Here is a 23642-nt window from a genome sequence, read left to right as displayed (position 1 = left end):
CTCTCATGAACTGTGGACTATGACCTGAGAGTTAAGCCAAATAAACCCTGTCCTCCTCTAAGCCAGTTTTGGTTATGGTGTTTTAGTGCAGCAACGGAAACAGAATGGGAAAATTATCAAAACTTTTGAAGCTTTTTCTATACCTGATAAGATGACAAAACAAGAACCAGTCAATGCCCCTGAAAACCTCAAAAAGAGGCAGTGGTGGGGAATCATTGCTATAATACATGATCATTTTAATGCACAGGAAACTTGAAGCAGCAAGGGAGCCCATCTATAGGTACACAATCCAGGCATGACTGACAATGAGGGGGTTTGGACCTCAGGAAAACTTGAGTACTGAGGCTGTATTGGGCTGGGTCCACCAATATTCCTAAAGGCAATAGTGTTTGGTACCAATGTTGCTGTTACTGTTTGTGATGAATAATTTCTCTTGCCTTTCTTCTCAGATGTTTACTTTAGTTCCTTGTCTCATACAATGAGAAGAATCAAGACCCTTTATGGAGTTGTTGACACATTATACATTTTTCTCTGAGGTAGGCATTGGGATCTCCTTCAACATTATCCTCTTCCTCTTCCACCTTTTTGAGTTCCTTCTTGAAAGCAGGCTCCGGATCATTGACCCACTCATCAGTGTCTTGGCCCTCATCCACCTTGGGATGCTAACAGTCATTGGATTTGCAGCTGCTGACATTCTTGGATCTCAGAATATGTGGAATGACATCAAGTGTAACTCCCTTGTCCACTTGCACAGGCTTTTGAGGGGCCTCTCTCTTTGTGCCACCTGCCTGCTGAGCATCCTTCAGGCCATCATCCTCAGCCCCAGAACCTCCTGTCTGGCAAAGTTCAAACCTAAATCCCCACAGCAGAGCCTGTGCCCCCGTCCTGTGCTGTGGGCCTTCTACATGTCCTGTGGTGCTCACTTCTCCTTCTCCTATGTTGCTGAGTACAATGTCACCTCACATGGTCTCATATTTGTCACAGAATCTTGCATTATTTTACCTATGGGGTATAGCAGCAGACACTTATTTTCCATACTGAGGATATTTCGAGATGTGTCCTTTCTAGGTCTCATGGCCCTCTCTAGTGGGTACATGGTGGCTCTCTTATGCAGACACAAGAAGCAGGCTCAGGGCCTTCACAGAACCAGCCTTTCTGCAAAAGCGTCCCCAGTGCAAAGGGCCACCTGTATGATCCTGCTGCTCATGAACTTCTTTGTCCTGATGTACTGTATGGACTGCATCATATCTGCCTCCAGACTGATTCAGGATAATGACCCAGTCCACCACACAATCCACATGATGGTCTCCAATGGCTATGCCATTGTCAGCCCCTTGCTGTTCATTGGCACTGAGAAACGAATTGCTGGCTTCTTACAATCCTTGGTAAGGAGGACAGCACATGCTTAACTAGTAATTGAAGGACGAGTTCACTTAAGGAGCCAACTGACAGATGCTTGCTGACAGATGGTGAATCCCGGCCTCGTGCTCATGCTCCTCCACAGAAGTGAAAAAATGATTCCTGCTTTGTTAAACTGCTTCTTTTGAAATGTGGGTTACATCTGTAGGTATTTGAGGCAAATGTCTTCATGTGCATTTCTGCTTGGTGTCAGCAGGGGACACCTGTTACACTTCACAGATTAGGGTGCTCTGTGTACTTATCAATGAGCGGAACTGTATAGCACTTTTTTTTAATTTTAATTTTTATTTTTAGTTACAATTTGCTAACTCTGTGTCCCAGCTGTATCCCGCTCCCTCATTCTTTCCCCCTCCCCAACTCCCTCCGTGGTCTCCTCCCTGCTCCTTTCCAAGTCCACTGATAGGGGAGGACGTCCTCCCCTTTCATTTGACCCTGTTTTATCAGGTATCTTCAAGGCTGGCTGAAAAGTCCTCCTCTGTGGCCTAACAGGACTGCTCCTCCCCTGGGTGGTGTAGTCAAAGAACCTGCCCTTGAGATCCTGTTAGAAATAGTCCTTGTTCCCCTTACTTTGGAATACTACTTGGTTATTGAGCTACCACTGTTCACATCTGAGCAGAAGTTGTAGGTTATATCCATAGATGGTCCTTGGTTGTCACTTGAGTTTTTCATCTCGGCCATTCTGATGGGTGTAAGGTGAAATCTCAGGGTCGTTTCGATTTGCATTTCCCTAATGGCTAATGATGTTGAGCATTTCTTTAAGTGTTTCTCTGCCATTCGATGTTCCTCTTTCAAGAATTCTCTGTTGAGCTCCGTTCCCCATTTTTTAATTGGATTACTTGGTTTATTGCTTTTCTGCTTCTTTAGTTCTTTATATATACTGGATATTAGCCCTCTGTCAGATAAAGGGTGGTGAAGATTCTTTCCCAATCTGTAGGCAGTCGTTTTGTTTTGATGACAGTGTCTTTTGTTTTACAGAAGCTTTTCAGTTTCATGAGGTCCCATTTATTGATTGTTGCTCTTAGAGCCTGTGCTGTTTGTGTTCTGTTCAGGAAGTTTTCTCCTGTCCCAATGAGTTCTAGGCAGTTCCCCACTTTTTTCCCAACTGATTTAGAGTATCTGGTTTTATGTTGAGGTCCTTGATCCACTTCAACTTTAGTTTTGTGCAGGGTGATAAATATGGATCTATTTTCATTTTTCTGCATGTAGACATCCTGTTGTTCTAGCACCAATTTTTGAAGATGCTGTCTTTTCTCCATTGAATGGATTTTGCTTCTTTGTCAAGTATTGAGTATTCATAGGTGTGTGGGTTTATTTTTGGGTCTTCTATGTGGTTCCATCGATCCTCCTATCTGTTTCTATGCCAATACCATGCAGTTTTTATTACTGTTGCCCTGTAGTACAGCTTGAGATCGGGGTTGGTAATACCTCCAGATGATCTGTTGTTGTACAGGATCATTTTGGAGATTCTGGGTTTTTTGTTTTTCCATATGAAGCTGACAATCTTTTTTTTCAAGGTCTGTAAAGAATTAAGTTGGTTTTTTGATGGGAATTGCATTGAATCTGTAGATTGCTTTCGGCAGTATGGCCATTTTCACAATGTTAATCCTACCAATCCATGAGCACGGGGGATCTTTCCATCTTCTGATATCTTCTTCGATTTCTTTCTTCAGAGACTTGAAGTTTTTCTCAAACAGGTCGTTCACTTGCTTGGTTAGAGTCACACCAAGGTACTTTATGTTATAAGTGGCTATTGTGAATGGTATTGTTTCCCTAGTTTCTTTCTCAGCCTTTTTTGTCTTTGGTATACAGGAGGGCTTCTGATTTTTTTGAGTTGATTTTGTATCCTGCCACTTTGCTGAAGGTGTTTATCAGCTGAAGGATTCTCTGGTTGAATTTTTGGGGTCGCTCATGTATACTATCATATCATCTGCAAATAGTGACACTTTGACCTCTTCCTTTCCGATTTGTATCCCCTTGATCTCCTTTAGTTGTCTTATTGCTCTGGCTAGTACTTCAAGTACTATGTTGAAGAGATATGGAGACCATGGGCAGCCTTGTCTTGTCCCTGATTTCAGTGGGATTGACTTAAGTTTCTCTCCATTGTGTTTGATGTTGGCTATAGGCTTGCTGTATATTGCTTTTACTATCTTTAGGTATGTGCCTTGTATCCCTGATCTCTCCAAGACTTTAAACATGAATGGGTGTGGTACTTTGCCAAATGCTTTTTCGGAATCTAGGGAGATGATCATGTGGTTTTTCTCCTTCAGTTTATTTGTGTGGTGGATTACATTGATGGATTTCTGTATGTTGAACCACCCTAGCATGCCTGTGATGAAACCTACTTGGTCATGGTGGATGATATCTTTGATGTGTTCTTGGATTTGGTTTGCAAGTATTTTATTGAGTATTTTTGCATCAATGTTCATAAGAGAGATAGGTCTGAAGTTCTCTTTTTCTGTTGGATCTTTGTGTGGTTTAGGTATCAAGGTGACTGTGGCTTCATAGGATGAGTTTGTAGTGTTCCTTCTGTTTCTATTTTGTGGAATAGTTTGAGGAGAAGTGGTGTTAGCACTTCTTTGAAGGTCTTGTAGAATTTTGCGCTGAAGCCATCTGGTCTAAGGCTTTTTTTGGAGGTGAGACTGTTAATGACTGCTTCAATTTCCTTGGGAGATATAGGGCTATTCAGTCTTTCTACCTGATATTGGCTTAATTTTCGTAGATGGAATCTGTCAAGACAATTATCCATTCATTTAGATTTTCAAATTTTGTGGCATATAGGCTTTTGTAGTATGCAGTATCACCATCCCTGATTGCCTGATTTCAAGCTCTACTACAGAGCTATAGTAATAAAAACCACATAGTATTGACATTAAAAAAATAAAAACAGGTTGATCAAAGGAATTAAATCAAAGACCCAGATGTAAATCCACACACCTATGGACACCTGATTTTTTACAAGGAAGCCGAATATGTACAATGAGGAAAAAGGCATCTTCAACCAATTGTGCTGGTCTTACTGGCAAATAGACCCATTCAATCAGCCTACATAAAATTCATATCCAAGCTACCACTGGGGCATTAGCCAGGAGTCATACTGTGCAGACTGCTCAGACCCTGAATAATCATTTAGCCAATGTAGCTCATGCCTTAGATGTACAAAAAGGAATTAATGCTCAACTAAAAGGAGGCTTGATGGAGTTCAGTCAGAGGACTGACCTGGTGCAGGAGCAAATTGATACCCTATGGCAAATCGCTCAACTTGGCTGTCAATGAAAGTATGCTGGACTTTGAGTCACTAGCATAAAACATGAGAATTTTCCCTGTGATACAAATCTGTCTAAACAATTGTCTAGCTATATTTTATGTAATTGGACTGGAGAATTCGATACTATGATGGAGCAGCTGAGAGTGGCCATTGTCATGGTAAATTCTACCAGAGTGGACACAGGAATAGCCACAGGATTATCATCATGGATTGCTGCAGCCATGAATCATCTGAAGGAATGGGTGGGCATGGGAGCGTTAGCAGGCCTTCTGGTGTTGGTCACCTTGGTTTGCCTGTGGTATATATGCAAGATTAGAGTCTCACAACAGCATAATGCAGCCATGACCATTCAGGCCTTTACAGCCATTGAAGCAGGACAGTCTCCCCAAGCATGGTTGGCTACCATAAAAAGCCAAGATGTTACGCTCAGGATGCGAGGATAAGCACTGCACTCAGGGTCAGCCGCTTTCGACCCAGAGAAGAGCATGTCTGATTGCATGAGGGTTGATGCCCCAGGTCCCGCCTCTGAGAAAAAGGTATCCGACGGGTCTGATGCTCTTTGGGTGGATGACACCTAAATGAACATCAGTACAAAGTCCCAATTTATTTCTAATATCAGAGATCAGACCTCTACTCTTGCCTGATGCATCCAAAACAAAAAGGGGGAACTGTAGAGAGCTGCGGAATGCCGCGCCTGCAAGATGGAGCTGGTTTCCGCCTTCCACTTTCCCGATGGTGAGTGCTCTCTGTCACAAACAACTGCACATTTGGCTAAGCCTGAGGATCTGGCTTGCTTCCATGTATGAGGACCTATCTGCATTGCCCACGTGGCATGCTGAGGTTGGCTACCCAGAGGTTAATTAAAGTGGGCTGGCTTTACCCAGGGTCAGATGATTGTTCAAGGTTCCTGAATAAACTGCATTGAAAAAAAAAAAAAGAAGAAGGGCTACTGATTATTTTTTTAGTTAATTTTGTATCCAGCCACTTTACTGAGGTGTTTATCAGCTGTAGGAGTTCCCTTGTAGAATTTTTTGAGTAGCTTATGTATAGTTTCATATCATCTGTAAATAATGATATTTTGACTTCTTCCTTTCCTATTTGTATCCCCATGATTTCTTTTAGTTGTCTTATTGCTCTAGCTAGAACTTCAAGTACTATATTGAATGGATATGAAGAAAGTGGACAGCCTTGTATTGTTCCAGATTTTCGTGGAACTGCTGTGAGTTTTTATTTATTTTGATGTTGACTATCAGCTTGCTATATATTGCTGTTTTTATGTTGAAGTATGTAACTGTATTCCTGATCTCATCAAGATTTTTATCATGAGGGGGTGTTGAATTTCCTCAAAGGCGTTTTCAGCATCCAATAAAATGATCATATGTTTTTTCTTTCAGTTCGTTTATGTGTTGGGTTACATTGACTGATTTTTGTATTTTAAACCATTTATACATCCTGGGATGATCCCTGGTATGATCATCATGATAGATGATTTTTTAATGTGTTATTGGATTTGGTTTGCAAATATTTTATTGAGTATTTTTGAATCAATGATCATAAGGAAAATTGCTCTGTAATTTTCTTTTTTGTTTTTGTTGATTTGGACTGGTTTGTGTGTCAGGGTGATTATAGCCTCACAAAATAAATCTGAGAGTGTTCCTCCAGTTTCTAATTTGTGGAACAATTTGAGGAGTATTGCTATTAGCTCTTCTTTCAAAATACAGAAAATTCAGTACTAAAACCATAGGACCCTTAGGCTTTTTTATTTTTTTTTCCCTTTGGTTGGGAGACATTTAATGACATCTTCTATTTCCCTAGAAGCTAGAATTCTATTTAAGTTGTTTATCTGATTCATCTTTGGTAAGTGGTATCTATCAAGAAATTCGTCCATTTCTTTCAGATTATCCGTATTTGTAGAGCAGAGGTTCTTGAAATATGACCTAATGATTCTTTGGATTTCCTTGGTATCTGTTGTTATGTCATTCTATTTATTTTCTCTTTTGTTAATTTGGATAGTTTGTCTATGCCTTTTAGTTAGTTTGGACAAGGGGTTGTCTATCTTATTTATATTCTCTTATAACAAATTATTTGTTTCACTGATTTTTTTTGTATTGGTCCTTTTGTTTCTATTTTATTGATTTCAGTCCTTAGTTGGATTATTTCCTTTCCTCTACTCCTCTTGGATGCATTTGCTTCCTTTTCATTCTAGAGTTTTCAGGGGTGCTAAGAGGTTGCTAGTATGAAGTCTGAACGTTCCTCTGACTACCATTTTTATTGTGTTTCATAAGTTCAGTTATGCTGTGCATTCATTTTCCTTGAATTCTAGGAAGTCTTTAACCTATTTATTTATGCCTTGACCCAGTGGTCATTGAAAGGAGAGTTATTCAGTTTCCATGAGTTTGTGAGCTTTATGTTATTTCTTTTGTTGTTGAAATATAGCTTTAATCTGTGAGAGTATGATAGGCTACAGTTGGTTATTTCAATTTTCTTATACCTGTTGAGACTCACTTTGTGACTGAATATGTAGTCAATTTTGGAGAAAGTTCTGTGAGATCCTGAGAAGAGCTTATATTCTTTTCTGTTTGGGTGAAATATTCTCTAGACTTCTGTTTGGTCCACTCGACTCACAATGGCTTTTAGTTCCATTATTTCTCTGCTTAGTTTTTGTCTGGATGACCTGTCTATTGATGAGAGTAGTGTATTGAAGTCCCCCACTTTTAATGTATGAGGTTCAATGTGTGGTTAAAACTTTAGGAATGTTTCTTTTACAAATGTGGGTGCCCTTGAATTTGGGGCATAGATGTTCAGAATTAACATTTTTTTGGGGGGGTGAATTTTCCTTTTGATGAGTATGAAGAGTCTTTACCCATCTCTTTTGATTAATTTTGGTTAGAAGTCTTTTTGTTTTTAAGATATTAGAATGGCAACCCCAGCTTGCTTCTTGGGTCCATTTGCTTGGAAAAAAAATTTCCTACCCTTTAACATTTCGTGTTTTGTCTATGTTCAACTGACACAGAAAACAACCAAGAGATGTGACAACCAGGCCTGAAGCCAGGAAGCAGTTCATTGGATGGGAACAATAGGCCCAGGGGACATCAGTCCAAAAGCTGAGTCCCAAATTAACTTAAACAAGGCTTTTCATGCCCCCTGTGTTGCCATGTCCCCTGCATAGTAATCTAGATGACATATGTTTGTTTGGCTTATTAAACCACCTTATTAGAGTTTGATAAACTGCCTCATGAGTATAAATGTTTCCCCAAGCAACAGACTTTATCCCAATCTATTTATAGCAGAGATGAAAGGATGAGGAATTTGGTTTTGAAAGAAATGTAGTGTAGAGTGTTGAACCTCTAGGGAGCTGGCCAGTGGTGTGGGTCTTTCCTGTTTTCCAGGGCACCTCAGTGCCCAGTGCTGGAATTAATTGCCTTGCACTGTAAAACTGAAGGCGGTCCTATGCCGTGCAGAGGCTGTGTTTGGGGCAAAAGTTCTGATAACTCTGAGAATTTTAAATCCAGGGGTTGTTCGCAATGCTGTATACATCACATGTGCTTCTTGCAAAGAATTCTGTTCTGAACGTTCTTTGAATAATTCCTTTCTTTCTGGAGTGTATAACTATTTATGGCAAGAAATGCCTCCTTATTTAATTTGTCACAATAGCTATAACACAGGAAATTGAATTATTTAAATGTTTTAGACATGGTTACATCCTTCAAAATACTGTGAGCTGTCCACGGCCATGATGCATGAGAGCCACCTCATAGGACTCCCTTAAAGACACATTGAGGAATAAGATAAAATAAGATAAGTTTGATCATCTTACCCCATGTCTGCTCAATTGATTATCTTTTCTAGGTGTATAGATTTCATCATGTTTATCATATCTTATAGGTCTATATAAGTGAGTATATCCCATGTTTGTCTTTCTCCTTCTGGGATATTTCACTCAGAATGATCTTGTCTAGATCCCACCATTTGCCTGCAAATTTCATGATTTCCTCCTTTTTGATTGCTGAGTAGTATTCCATTGTATAAAAATACCACAATTTCTGTACCCATTCCACCGTTGATGGACATCTGGGTTGTTTCCAGGTTCTGACTATTACAAATAGAGCTGCTATAAACATGGTTGAGCAAGTGTCCTTTTTGTGTACTTGAACAATCCTCATTTAGAAAGACAGATGGGATGTGCATTGAACGTATGACAGGAGTCTACTGAGCGCATCTGAAAGACTCTAACTAGCAGTGTTTTCAAAGCAAAGACTCATGACCAAACCTTTGGCAGAGTGCAGGGAATCATAAGAAAGAAGGGGAGTTAGTCTGATGGGGAAAGGATAGGAGCTCCACAAGGACCAAATATATCTGGGCACAGGGTCTTTTCTGAGACTGACATTCAACCAAGGACCATGTATGGATATAACCTAGAACCTCCACTCAGATGTAGCCTGTGGTAGCTTAGTAACCAATTGGTTTCCCGAAGTGAGGGGAACAGGGACTATTTCTAACAGGAACTCAATGACTGGCTCTTTGGTCTCCCCACCCCCGAAGGGAGGAGCAGTCCTGTTAGGCCACAGAGGAGGGCTTTGCAACCAGTCCTGAAGATACCTGATAAAACAGGATCAGATGAATGGGGAGGAGGTCCCCGCTATCAGTGGACTTGGAAAGGGGCAAGGTGGAGATGAGGGAGGGAAGGAGGGACTGGGAGGGAATGAGGAATCAGGACACCGCTGGGATACAGAGTTAATAAAATGTAACTGATAAAAAAAAGAAAAAAAAAGAAAAGAAAAAAAATAAGATAAGATAAAATAAAATGAAACAAAAATGCCCTATTTTTTACTTTGTATTAAATGATTGCAATGGGTAAATTAATAGGTATAGAAAATAAGATGCATGTTGAAAGGTAGGGAAGAGTGTTTTTAAAGTTTTTAATAGTTACAAGAGTTTGTTGGATTGGTGAAAAATATTCAAAATGCTAATAATGGTCATGTATTATTGTGAATGAAATTAATGTGAAAAAAATCACATACCTGAACACTGGTAAAATGGCTCATTTATTCTATATATTATTTACCATAATAAAAAATTCAAAATTATTTATGGTCTGATCCAAAAAAAAATGCCCTATTTTATCACAAAAGGGATGTGGTTTAATTTTCTGCTACATTTTGTGACCACACAAGTTAGTAAATAATTTTAACAGAAAAAAAAAAAAAACATTATATTTTCATGTACGCCGAAGCATGTGAACACTGACTGACAGTTCTGATGTCAGTGTATTGGGTCCTCTTATAAAGAAATGTGCCCATCAATGATCAATGAATATTCAAACATTTATGTCCTCCCACACATAGACCTGAAAAAGTTAACAACATGTTTTTCAGTGCTCAAGAACACAAAAGGGCTGACTGTGGCATAGATGTGGCCCACAAAGAGTTGGATATAGTAAGATGTTGAATCATTTAGGAACATGGTTCTTGAGCAGGAGATAAAGCCATCCAAGACAGACATCAACACGAAGAAGCTCATGAGCAGAAGGAAGGTCCTGTTAGCTTTTTGCTCTGGGGATGCTTTTGGAGAAAGCCTAGTGCTGTGAAGATGCCAGGCCTGCTTCCTGTGCCTGCACAAGAGAGCCACCATGTACCAAGTCGAGATGACCATAACACTAATAAGAAAGGCTTCCCTGATGGCCAGCAGTGTAGAAAATGTACTTTTCATGTGGTTACTCATGGGTAGGATGGAACAGGACCTAGTAACATACATGAAGTTATTCCTAGTCAAATTAGGAGTGGCAATAATCGATACTAAGAGGTGACTGCTAATGAGCATATAGAGGACACTCAGAAAAAGAAGTGCACATGAGATGTAATAGTGAGATTTGTGCTTGATCTTGGCTAAACAGGAGTTTCTGGGACTGAGGATGATGGCCTGGAGGACACTCAGCAGGCTGGTGGTACAAAGTGAGAGACCTCTAAAAATTCTGTACAGGTAGACAATGAGTTTACATATGGTGTCATCCCATCCCCTCAAAGAAATAAAAATGTCCATGGCTACGAATGCTATGAACATTAGCACCAGTAGGTGGATTATGGCCAGCAGACCAATGAGCACGTCAGTGGGTCTGGGCCTGTGCCCACGAATGAACTTGAAGATGTAGAAGAGAAGAAGGAAGCTGTTGGCTGAGATTCCAATGCCAATTTCAGAAAAAAAGGTGTTCCTTATGTCAGAATAGTGTGAAGTCATCTTATGTGGAAACAAAGAGTGGCTCAGGAGAAAAGTAAAACAATGACTCACCATGAGGAAGACCTCAGACACCACTCCAGACCAGTCTTCTGGCCTCAGGAAAACATGCAGATGCTCCTGAATGCTTATTCCACTGAAGACCTCCATTCTAGCTCCTACCCCACAGACCATCCTCCTGCTCTCACTTGTCCTAAGCTGAGCCATGGCTGGACCCTGTGTCCCATGGTGGCTACACCAGTGTGTGAGCTCCCTCAACATTAAAAACTGCAGCAATTATGTGCTTTCATGTTTTGCAGGTTTGGGTTTTGCTGGAGCAGGAGCAGCATCTTACTTGGTTCTCACCCACAACATCTTGAAGGCCAGGTAATTTATAGAATGGGGAGGATTGTGTGAAAGAAAAAAACAAGACCTTCCCAATTAAAGTGGTCCCATGGATTGGGTATGCACTTATTCTATTCAGGGCTATCTGTACTCTATTGAAAATCCTAATTTCTTAGAAAATTTCTATAGAAAATGTTGGAGGTTGTAATTTATGATCCAGATGTTTCTTATTCTATTTATGATCTGCTGTTTCCTCCAAGTGTGTCCTTCAATACTCTGAGGTGGGGTTCCAGTCACCTCCTCTTGAACACGTGGACATCAGTGTATTTTTGTCAGAGAGAAGTTGGGTGAGCAAGAACATGATGTTCACACACCAAACATGGGAGAGTTCCAGCACATGATCGTCTGTGTGGATGTGTTGGCAGCTTGTTTTCTCATACAGTGCCTTATATTTGTGCTCTGGGAGAGTTCAGGCAGCTCATAATGACTGCTCAGCACTGTCCCTTCCTGAAACAGAGTAGATAAAAGACAAATAAATCAGAAAACAGTAGCAAGTTGGCACATAGTCCTTTTAGAGAACTCTGGTGGACTATTCAGTCTTTGATCGCTGCTCTGTATCTGCATCTTGCTTGGTTCTGCTCTCAGTCCAGAGCTGCTCCAAGAGAATGGCAGAGTGGGCAAATGTCAGCAGGGACATATGCCATGTCTTTCTCCTTCAGCATGTGAATTCAGGGAGTAAATAGAACTACAGTTATAGCAGACTTGGAGCTGTCCCATATTACAGAATTAATTAAAGAAAAATGGTCCAACCCATTCTTGAAAGGCAGACTCCATAGGAGTCAACATTCCCTCTCTCCATAATGGAGCTGTACTCACCAGGTACCTGATATGCTGGCTCCAGGTTTATATTAATAAATGTGGTGTACATGCTGTTGAATTATTGTAGTTTCTTTGATTTAGACACAGACTAAATAAACCACCATGACCAAAACCAAATTGGCTTGGGAAGCCTTTATTTCATCTTACAGCTGATAATCCCTTGTGCAGGGAAGCTGGGGAGGGACTTGAGGCAGAAACCTGGGGCAAGAACTGAGGCACGTGTCACAAAAAGATGCTTCTTACTAGCTTGGTTCTCATTGTTTTCTCAGTCTGTGTTCTTAAGTATCCAGAACCCTGAGCCCAGAGTCCACAGGAACAGTTATGTGGGCCCTCTCACACTGATCATCAATCCAGAAAATGCATCACACACTTGCCCATAGGCCAACCTAGTGGGGGCATTTTCTCAACTGAGGTTCCCTTCCCAAAAGAGTCTAGTGTGTTGATTCAACAAACAAAAGACAAAAACAGCTGCCACAGTTGACCTCCTATCTACCTGACACTAAACACATCTCTGTTACACTATAACTTTGTCTCTCAATTTTGTTGTTCCCAGGATATTAAACTAATGTCAACATTGCAATATAAAACTTCAATGTTTTTTTTTATTTTTAAACTTCAATCTCTTAAGTCACTTTCCACATTCAAACACTCTACAAAATACAACTCTCTAAAACCTCTAGTTTCTCTAACATTTTCAAAGTCTCTCTTAAAAACCCACCGTCTCTCTAGAACTCCAAACTTCCTGAAGTCTCCAAAATCCCTTTAGAAGTTCAAAGTCAAGAGACTTTGTGGGCTCCTGTAAAATATCAATAAATAAGTATTTTCTTATTTAAAAGGAAAGAACCAGGGCACAGTCACAATCAAGTTCAACAAAGTCTAACAGCATAACTCTCAGTGCAAGGCTTCTGGGACTCACCAGTGACCTTCTGGGCTCCTCCACACTGCTGGCAAAGCCTTCCACACAGCTGTCTCCTAAGTTCAAACTGGCTCACCCCACAGCAGATGCTGCTGGCGTGTGATACTGACATCTCCAAATGGCTTGGCTCTGCACAGCAAAGGGGCCAAGGCTTCATCAGTGTCCTCTTGGCTGTCTTCAAGGACGATAACACAGTTGTATGGAGCCAAGTCACAGCTTGATTCCATGATCCCTCCATGTTTCAGAACCAGTACCACCAGAGAAACTCTTTGTTTATTTGTTTGTTTGTTTGTTTGACACAAGGTTTGTCTGTGTATCCTTGGCTGTCTTGAACTCCCTCCATAGACCAAGTTGGCCTTCAACACCTCAGAGTCTCCTGAGCTACCAAGTTAGGCTACTAGCATGTGATGCAGCCTCAACAGTATTTAGACCACAGTGTCTGTGTGCTGAAGCTGAGAAAATACTTCAGAGGGTTTTAATTGTTTCACCAAGTCAAACGTTTCATTTTAGTGGTTCTTTATTTTAATTAAACTTTTATATTTTTATATTACTTACAGTTTATTTAGTTTGTATCCCAGCTGTAGCCCCCCCCTCATTTCCTCCCAATCCCACCCTCCCTCACCTCCTCCCTACCTTTCTCTAAGTCCACTGACAGCCAAAGTCTTCCCTCCTTTCCTCGGACCCTAGCTTATCAGATTTCTTTAGGATTGGCTGAAATGTCCTTCTCTGTGGCCTAGCAATGCTGCTCCTCTCTCAGGGGAGGAAGGAAGGTCAAAGAGCCAGCCATTGAAGTCGTGCCAGAGACAATCCACGTTCCCCTTACTAGGGTACTCACTTGGATAATGAGCTGCCATGGGCTACATCCAAGCAGGGGCTCTAGGTTATATCCATGCATGGTCTTTAGTTGGAGAAACAGTCTCAGAATAGACCTCTGTGCCCAGGACAGGAGCCTACCAAAGCATGTCTCTGAAAGACTCTGCCAAGCAGTGTATCAAAGCAGATGCTGGGATTCATAACCAAACCTTGGGCAGAGTGCAGGGAATCATAGGAAAGAAGGGGGAGATAGTATGACTGGAGAGGACAGGAGCTCGACAAGAACCAAACAGTTTAGTGTTTCTTAACTCAAAACATGAGTAACCCTCATATAATCTTTAAGGGACTCTCAAACTTCCCTATGGAACTGCATAAAGCAAGCTTCCATCATCTGCTCTGCTCTCAGCATTACATTCTAATATCTCACCATATAATCCTGTGGAGTATCAGCACTCTATGTATTTTACAGCCCAATGTTTCAAAACTTTTCCACAGTTCTCCAAAAAGCTAAGGTCAGGTCTGTCATAGTCATACCTCACCACATAATACCACTTTCTGTCTTCTCAGGGTTTCTGTTGCTGTGGGGAGAGGAGGGTTTATTTCACCACACAGCCTGTAGTTTCTCAGTCAGGGAAGCTAGGAGAGAACTCAAGACAGGGACCTGGAGGCAGGAACTGATGGAGAGGCCATGGAGTATTGTTGCACACCAGCTTGCTACTTACAGCTTGCTCAACCTAGTTTTTGTAGCACCTGGGACCAGCAGGCAGGGACGGCACTGTTCACAGTGAGAATGGCCATCGATATGAAATCAACATCAATGAAGAATTGTACCAGGTGCTTGCCCACAGGCCGGTCTGTTGAGGATGTTTCCTCAACTGCGGTTCCCTCTTCTGAAATAATTCTAGGTTGTTTCAAGCTGCCATAAAACTTTCCAGCACAGACACCATGCATTCAGGAGATGTAATTTTGTAAATAAATTCCTGTGACATAATAAAAACTTATCAGTGACTGTCATATGTGTAGGGTGAAATTGTTTTATACTTCTGTAAACCATGTGACATTGTCACCACACCTGGAAAATCCTACTGGCGTGTGACAACCATGGGACATTGTCATGGAAGATACTAAGGACAGGCAAAGGGGATAAAATTTCACAAGTACAGGGTACCATGTCAGGATTTAGACTGGAAGCAGATGGTTGGTGAAAACATTGAATAAAGCAGATTTTCTGAAATACATGTTCTGTAGCAAAATTAGAAAAGGTTAATCTTTTATAAGATTATGGACCATGTACTCCAGATAGCAGTAGAGTGTTGATTAAATGAGTGGTGCTCAATTATTCTTTATAAAGCTCATGGGTTTGTTTTCCAAATCCCAGTCACAAGAAGTAGAACACAGTAGGTTGGGGGCAGTTCTGTTTTCCAATGAGCAGATAAAATGGCAGTTGTCTCTATTTTGAACAGCTCAGATATTAGAGTTGTGCTGTGACAGCCCAGGAAAACAATGGAGAGACTGATGGGGCTCCATTGTTTCCAAACTTTATTTACAGCTTTATAGAATTACAAACTACATTCACAAATGTCATCGGAAGCACACACTCTGAATGTCATTTTATGGTCTCTGCACTGAGAGGCAGGTGCATATTCTATACTTATTTCATGGAAGGAATACACACCTGTAGATTTTAACTAATAGTTTGCATTGCATGTGTATCAGCACTGGCTAACTAAAAGGCAAAAGAGTTCTAAAATGCTTTTTCTCATGTCATTTCTGAAAATGCACACTTTTTTTCTTTAATTCCACTGATCTAACAAGAAAAGAAGAAAAAGAAACTTGGTCTTTATGAGCACATCACACTATCAGACTGCTCAGCTAGTGAGCTGTCAGCTTTGCAGAGTGGGGCACAGGCTGTGCTGTTTTCACCATCTCTTTAGAAACCACAACCCTACAAACCTAAAACTCATAGGAGAGTCATGCAGCTACAGAGGATGTGCATCCTCATTGATATTCCTAACATCACGGCTTCAGGGATTCCGGCTTTGAAACCACTTATATCCTGGAAATGAAATAACATAGTAGCTAAAGAGAAAACATACAAGCTTGCCAGGAGGGACCTACATGTCTCTAGTCATCCAAATAGCTAAAGATGACATGCACTGACAGATATATCTAAATCTTATACAATAAGGACCAATAAAGCATGCAGATTCCAGGCAGATTATAATTTTTATAGAAAACCTTCTGGTGAGTGTTCCTCTCCTCAGGAACAAGCCACAGAGAATCCTCTAGCCTGTCTCCACCCAGATGACCCTTATCAGCTCATCTGCCTTGCTGAGTATGGTTTTAAAAACCAGGAGATAGGACCCACACTCTCAGACCTGCAGAATGCGTTAAGGACCACTTCAAGGGACCCACACTCTCTGATATGCAAAATGGGTTAAGGGCCACCTCATCCAGCCAAGAGGAGAGGAAAGGAGGGAGTAAGCTGTCACAGGACTGGGATAGCCTGTTGTAACATGTACTATGATTGCACTTTATACAATGCAACAAAATAGGCTGCTTCCCAGAGGCATGAAACTCAGTACATGGAAACAGAAAAAGTCACTCATTTGTGAAATAGGTCCTAGTAGAAGAGGCTATTGGAGAATAGGAATGGAAGGTTTTTGTGCAGATTAGGAAATAAAACATGCACAGATCAAGAAATGACCAAGCAGAACCTGAGAGCTCCTCAGTTAAAGCCAATTGTGAAGGCTACAGCTGCTCGTGGGTAGGGGGAGGAATTGAACTCCCTGTACTGCAGGAATTCAAGAAGCCATGACTTTAGCCTGTGTCAGCCCACAGTTACCCAAATCATGGACAACCTACAATTCATAGCATCGGCACATACAGGGGGTTGGTGTAGACACTGTCCCTCCTCAATGAAAATGGCTGGAGGTTATTCAATCAGGATGTCTACCTTTGGCACAATCCTAACTTTAAAACTAGAAAGAAACTAGGGAGAAATGGCTGATACTTCGGGTAAGGCAAAACCATCAGTGAGCATATGCCAGTGCTGATTCCAGAGATGCCAGAAATAAATGAACTGTGGTAACTTTATAGGCAAATCATGAAGAACCTTTGGGCTAATGAATCATGACTGTTTCAGAAAGCCTGGGTGAGAATTGTGTTTTTGAACTTTGAAGCCTTTATACAGCATCTCTGAGATCAGAGTATCAGTGAGGATGTCTTACAGGGTTTCCAAATCAGCCTCCAGAAAGAGCAAGATTGGAAGTCCCTGAGGGGCAGCATGGCACAGACTCCAGGCAGAAACACTGGACCCCGCACAGTGCTGCAGCACAACCTGCTCCCCCAGTACCCAAGGAGCCTCAGGAGAGACTTGGCTTTGCTGCTAAGAGCTGTGACCTCCCTCCCAGTGTGCTCATTGCCTCAGTGACAGGAGAGGGAGGTCAGTTCCTGTCCATCTCTTCACATAGGTTCATGTAAAGATGAGCTTTGGGATAAGCCTGGAAATGAAATAAAGACAGCAGGACAGGGTGAGGGGGTTCAGTTCTCTAAAGTTTCCTCAAAGAATAAAGATTCATGTTTTTCTCTCATAAAAAATTGCACAGAGTACATGGGGGAGAACATAGAGAAAAGACAAATCATGGAACCAGCTCTTCCCAGAATTCCTGATCTCAGTGAGACAGGGAAGGGAATCTGCCACTGTCACTGTGCATTAATAGTTAGTGTCCTGGAAACCTCATCATCATAGCCATTTAACGACACTTCCTATCAGGCCAGCAGAGGCTAAGGGCCGACACTACTACTTTGTGATCTCTGAAATTGAGCTGAGAAGAATCGAGGCCATGAGCAAACACTAGAATATACATTGCAGTCCTGTGGGGAGCTCCATCTGTGGAATGAGAATTTGAATCTACAGCCTCTATTACTTACACAGAATTTGGAAGTTTTTATACCTCACAGCACAGAAGAAGTTACATGAAAATAGTTGTGTGCACACCAAAGTTACAGATGCACTACTCAGGAAAGTAAGCTCTCCAGAACTTTCACTTCCCTGATAATTTATCCTAGGAATAGGTAAATCAGTAAAAGAAATGTAACTAAACAGCTTATCCAGGTATACAGTGGGAGTTACTTAGTTCACAGGAATGAACATGAATTCTATAGTAATTTGAAAGTCTATAAATTAAGGAAATGAGTATGTTAAGAAGAAAACGTTCTTGTTACCCATGCAGAACTCAGTCCCTTGTGCTGATGGTCTGTCAGATCTCAGCATCTCCTCTGTAGCTGCTGAAAACCCCTCTTTAACCTTCTCCTCCCACAGCCTTCCTGGGTTCTTAGCACCTTCTGAATTTGCTCTTGGGTGCAGAGCACTTACCCAGATTGACATGGCAGGGGAGGACTGTGAGCTTGAGGAGATCCTGTAAATCTTAGGTGAAGGGAGAATTTAAGGCCTCTCTGTGACATGTTATTTCTGTGTCTGTAGAAGGTGACATTTTCCTGATGGGGTCATGGAGACCTGGCATCCCAGTGGAGAATCTTCTCTGCCTGGTGATCTTACTCCCTGTGTCCTGATAACAGCCATCTGGGAAGGGCTGAGAACAAACTTTATCTGAGCTCCCTTGCCACACCTGCTGGAGTGATCAGAAAGTTTGCACCAAATGGACAACCATGTCTTTTCTCACGTTGAACTTTTGATATAATTCTAATTAATTTAGCTCCCTGTGATGCTTCTCTTCTGAGATTCAGGAACTCCCATGAATTTCCTACCCACCCAAGGGTCTTCCATCTACAGGGTGTGACCTTTACCCAGGTCAGTGTTCCCTTGGAGCAGCTTTTTTATTAATTGTTTTCTCCAGTATTTCCAAACTTCTAGTTGCAGGATTTTAGTTGTGAGTGAAATCTGAAGGTTAATTGTGAAAGAAATCAGATGCAATGCAGAGCACTCAAGGCAGAGCTGGAGAGCCAGGGTGACCACAGGTAGATGGGACACAGCTGAGGCTGAGGACAAGCTGTGCTCTGCTCCACGAGCAGCCTGAATGTTCAGGTTCATCCTCGCTGACAGAGGCAGGAACTGGATCTGCAACTATATGCAATTGTGTTTCAGTGCCAAAACAGTTCTACGAAACACATTATGAGCCCTGGTACAAAACATGACACTGTGAGCTGTAGATGAAGCCCTTAGTCATCCAGCCCTGGTAATTATTTTTGCCCAGCAAGTGCTCTTATGCACTGGTCATCTCCTCACCCACAAATGTGGAGTTTTTACCTAACAGACAACCCTTCACTCTGAAGGCAGGTGCTGGAGCCCTGAGTTAGGACTGGCAGTCTTCTGAGGCTTTGATACACAGTGTGCTGTGAGCTGAAGCCCCTGCAGAAAGTCTCTACAACACAGCAGGTTGATTTCCCCAGGGTCAGATGTCTGTTCAAGGTTCCTGAATAAACTGCATTGAAAAAAAAAAAAAAAAAAAAAAAAAAAAAAAGAAGATACTCACATGGCAAATAAACCAAAAGAGGATCTCAAAAAAAAAAAAAAAAAAAAAAAAAAAAAAAAAAAAAAAAAAGTGAATCACGGTTCTGGTGCCAAGATAGCCTCATCTTAGGATCTTGGGGATTCTCACCATCACTAAATAATCAAATAGTCACTGTTCTCTCACACATGGACCTTTAGACAATGATTATATCCTTTCCACTGCTGATGAACAGGAAAAGACAAACAGTGGTGTACCAAAGGCTCACAAGAATCTGATACAGTAGAATATTGGATCACTTTTGAACGTATGTCTTGAGCAGAAGATAAAGCCATCTAAGATGGACATGAGCATGAAGAAGCTCATGAGCAGCATGACGGTCCATGTGGCCCTTTGCTTTGGGCCAAAAGAAAGCCTTGTGGAGAAAGGCTGGTGCTGTGAAGATGCCAGGCCTCCTCTCTGTGCCTGCACAAGAGAGCCACCACAGACCTACTTGAGAGGGCCATGACACCAAAAACAATGCTTCCCAGAAGATGAACAGTGCTGATATTATGTACTTCCTGGGGAAACTGAGGCATACAAAAGAGCAGTATTCAGTAATATAGAGTAGGTGGTGTGAGGTCAAATTAATGGTAACAACCATGGAGACAGATGATAAGGTTGCTAGAAATGGACAAATAGAAAGAAGACAGGACAAACAACCACTATAAGTTGTAACATGTGGCCAAGCAGTTTGTCACCCTCAGTGTCTAGGATTGAGGGTGTTGGCCTGCAGATCATTCAGGAGGCAAGAGGTACAAAGGAAGAGACCCCCTTAGAAAACTGTTTAAGAAGAAAAGCAATTTACATATGATGTCATCCTGTCCTCTCTGAAGCATGAAAATATCTACCTATGACGTTTACAACCAGCAGCAGCAGGAGGTGGATTAGGTCCCATGAGCCAATGGGCAGGTCAGTGAGGTTGGGCTTGTGTCCACTATTGAATGTGAGGACATTGAGGAGGGGAAGGATACTGTTACATGAGCTCCTGATGCTTATGTCAGAGAAGAAGGGGTTTCTGAGGTTATTGTTAGTGGACAGTTTGCTGTTCTGATACATCTTATGAGGTTGAGAAGCATAGAGCAAACCTTGCAGGAAAACCAAAAGATTCTGTTCATGCCAGACACAGCCTTGGCCATGGATCTAACCATGCCTCACCTCAGGAAAGCCTATCAGCTCAGCCCAATTCATCATTTTCCACTTAAAACCTCAACTTCAGTTCACCCCAGCCCCAGAAGCCCTCATATAAATTAACAACTGCTGTGCATCACAGAATACACTCCCTTTCTCGCTGCCTCCTGTGCAAGCATCTCTGGGAACTGTCCCTGCATTCATCTGCTGTTCTCTTGCTGTCAGGTACACAAACAGCTAGTTTTGGTGGATTTGAATGAGGACGATTACATTAAATTAGAAATCGAAAGACAGTATGTTTGTGGGTTTGACAAGGATAGGGCCATTTATTTCAGTTCTCTCTTCATTCTTTCACTCTACTAGCAAATATTCTTAATGAATTTCTCTTACAAAAGTTGAGATTTGTGAACTCCAAAAACAGACTTCTTCAAATTTCACCCACAATCTGACACCTTCATAGAGTGTGACTTGAGCGCTCTGAGGCTGAAGTCGACTCCTGTGGACTACGTGGATGGCCTTGTGCCTGTGTCTGGGACCAACAGGAGTGACATGAGATGAAGTGTACACACCAAACATGGAAGTGTGGCCAGCCCACTGTGTTCTCTATGAAGTGCAGCTGCCACTCTCCTCATGAGGTATGTGTGCATGTGGCCTGGGAGAGTTAAGGCAGCTCCGTTAATGACTGCTCAGCTCTGTCCCTGTCTGAAACAAAGAAACAGACACGGGGAAAGAAAGCAAATGATGTAATCTCTGTGCAATCCTCTGCTGTGCTCCCATGGGCTTTTGTCTCTTTGAATCCTGACATGCGTCTGTTCACCTTGACCATGTTTCAATACCAGAAGTCGAGGTGAACAGACACATGTGGTCAAATATTAGCAAAGCAGATTATAACATTTCCTCTCCTTTCGCATGAGAATTCACAGTGGGTTGTGTGAATGCAAATAGAAGTGCAGTTACATGAGCTTCCAAGCCATTCCATTATATGGTTCCAATGGAAGGGAAAGCATCCAAGCCAACATGAATGGTATATGCTCTAGGATTCTGATGTCATCTCTCCATCAAGTTATTTCTCCAGACTCAAAGGTCCTGACTCTAAACTTTACACCAGGAAGTTTGTCAAATGGTCTGCTGGCAGAATGTCTCTGAGGGAACACATGCATTAACTTTCACTGTAGCGTCACACATACGGAGGAGGTGATGTAACCAACAGCAGTGCTTGTGGTGGTGGGCACTGGTCGGTATGTTTAAGAGAGAGACAGGAGGACCCCAGCTTTGAGTCTAGACAAGACACACCCGTAAGGGCTGTCAAATAGGTACGTGGGTAGAAAACTTGATCTTGAGTCAATTCTCACAACCTATGTAATTGGAGAGAGAGAGCCAACTCTACAAATCTGCCCTCTGGCACACATAAGGAAATTGAAATTTTCATATTTTACAGTGAAATGTATTAAAATATTAAAAGAGTTATTTAAAAATCAAGGCTGTAAGGTGAGACTATTTTATAGTTATTTAGACCATGTGACTAACATCAGGTATTAAGGGGAAGAAAAAATATTAAAAGTCATAAACTCAAGGTTCCATCTAAGAACTCAGGAAGAAAAGGCATCGATGTAATTCAGCATATAAACAAACAGAAAGAAAAAAATCATATGGTCATCTCATTAGATGCTGAAAAAGGCTTTGACAAAATCCAACACCCCTTAATGTTTAAAGTCTTGGAGATGTCAGGTATACAGGGCACATAGCTAAACACAAAAGCAATATACAGCAAGCCTATATCCATCATCAAAATAAAGGGAGAGAAATTTAAAATGATTCCACTAAAATCACCAGCAAACAAACCAGGAGTCACAGATCATAGCAGGAAGAGCTTTGTTGAAGCTTGGGAAAACAGGATAAAGAACATTACTTCACTTTCCCTAAGGAGAAGGTTTCAGTTCGTTTGTGGAGTAATAGATATTTCAACACTTGCCATCATGCCTGTTCCCATCCTTTCCTTCCAAACCAGCTTTGAATCTCCCATCATGTGTCCTTGTTAGCACACTAACTCTAAGGAAGGGGAGAGTAAGTACCACAATTCTTTCTGCTTAGAATATGAAAAAACCTCATGAAAGGATAAATGCAGACTAGACAAAATGGAGGACAACAAAGGTAGCAGGGATTCAGGCCAATAAAAAGAGGTATTTACAGGTGCTAAAGATGTCTGTTCTTATCTGAGTATTATTATTTTCTTTCCAGGATTCTTTGAAAGTTGCTATGACATAATTTTGAGTCAAAATAGTGGGATATGAGAGGTGCATCTGATTCTTTCAAAGGACTTGCGTTTCTGAACTGCTAGTAACCTGTTATCTCCATAGTTTACAAACTACCTAGACAAAAGTTATCCAAGGAACAGGAACATACTATGATCCCCTTCCTTAAGTATAAGTGTGGATGGGCATGCCAGCACCATAAACCAAAAGGAGCCTTCTGTTCCACAGGCTTTGGGAAAGTATCAAGCCTACCTCCACATACAGTCAAACAATGGGTTCTTTGCTGTGCATTCCTGAACAGCGATTTCCTCCATGATGGACTGCACATATTTCTCACTTTTGCCACTGTGAATGCCTCATATTGTTCTGTAATAAATTATTGCTTTCAGCTCCACTATGCTCTGTGGGAAGTCTTTCAAATAAAATCATCAAGTTCATGGAGCCCTAGGAAAACCTCCCTGAGACCCTTGGTCCACAATATCCTAACACTGGACACAGAGAAAAGGAAGCAAAACTAAACAATGATGTTCTCCCACCACTGCATGCAGAGTTTCATCTGGCTTTCAGTTTTGACACTGTGCACTGAAAGGAGCTGCATTTTTATATTTATAGTGTGGTTCTCACTATGAAGGATGTTTTATGGAAATACTTCTTTAAATGGCCAATGTTTCAAGTCTTTTCTGACTGCATCATTGTCTGTCGCAAGCAAGCTAAGACCCACCATCATTTTTCAAGTTGCTCCATGTACTGATTTGCTTTCCTGTAGTGATGAAACACTGTGAGCAAAACCAACTCGTAGAGATAAGAGTTTGCTTCAATTTACAGGCTATAGGCCATTAGCGAGGGAAGCTAGGGCAGGAGCTCAAGCAGGAACTGAAACGGAAACCACAGAGGAAGGCTGC

The 23642-nt window shown here is 41.5% G+C and overlaps 2 pseudogenes; one reads left to right on the top strand and one right to left on the bottom strand.

Annotated features, from left to right (window-relative positions):
* The first annotated feature begins 478 nt into the window (after positions 1–478).
* Positions 479–1409, top strand: LOC132654062 (vomeronasal type-1 receptor 90-like; annotated as a pseudogene).
* Positions 1410–9990: 8581 nt separating this feature from the next.
* LOC132654061 (vomeronasal type-1 receptor 94-like) lies at positions 9991–10900 on the bottom strand (annotated as a pseudogene).
* Between the last annotated feature and the right edge of the window lie 12742 nt (positions 10901–23642).

Source organism: Meriones unguiculatus, chromosome 5 (assembly GCF_030254825.1).
Source record: "Meriones unguiculatus strain TT.TT164.6M chromosome 5, Bangor_MerUng_6.1, whole genome shotgun sequence".
NCBI classification, from domain to species: domain Eukaryota; kingdom Metazoa; phylum Chordata; class Mammalia; order Rodentia; family Muridae; genus Meriones; species Meriones unguiculatus.
This window is presented reverse-complemented; position numbering and strand designations above follow the sequence as displayed.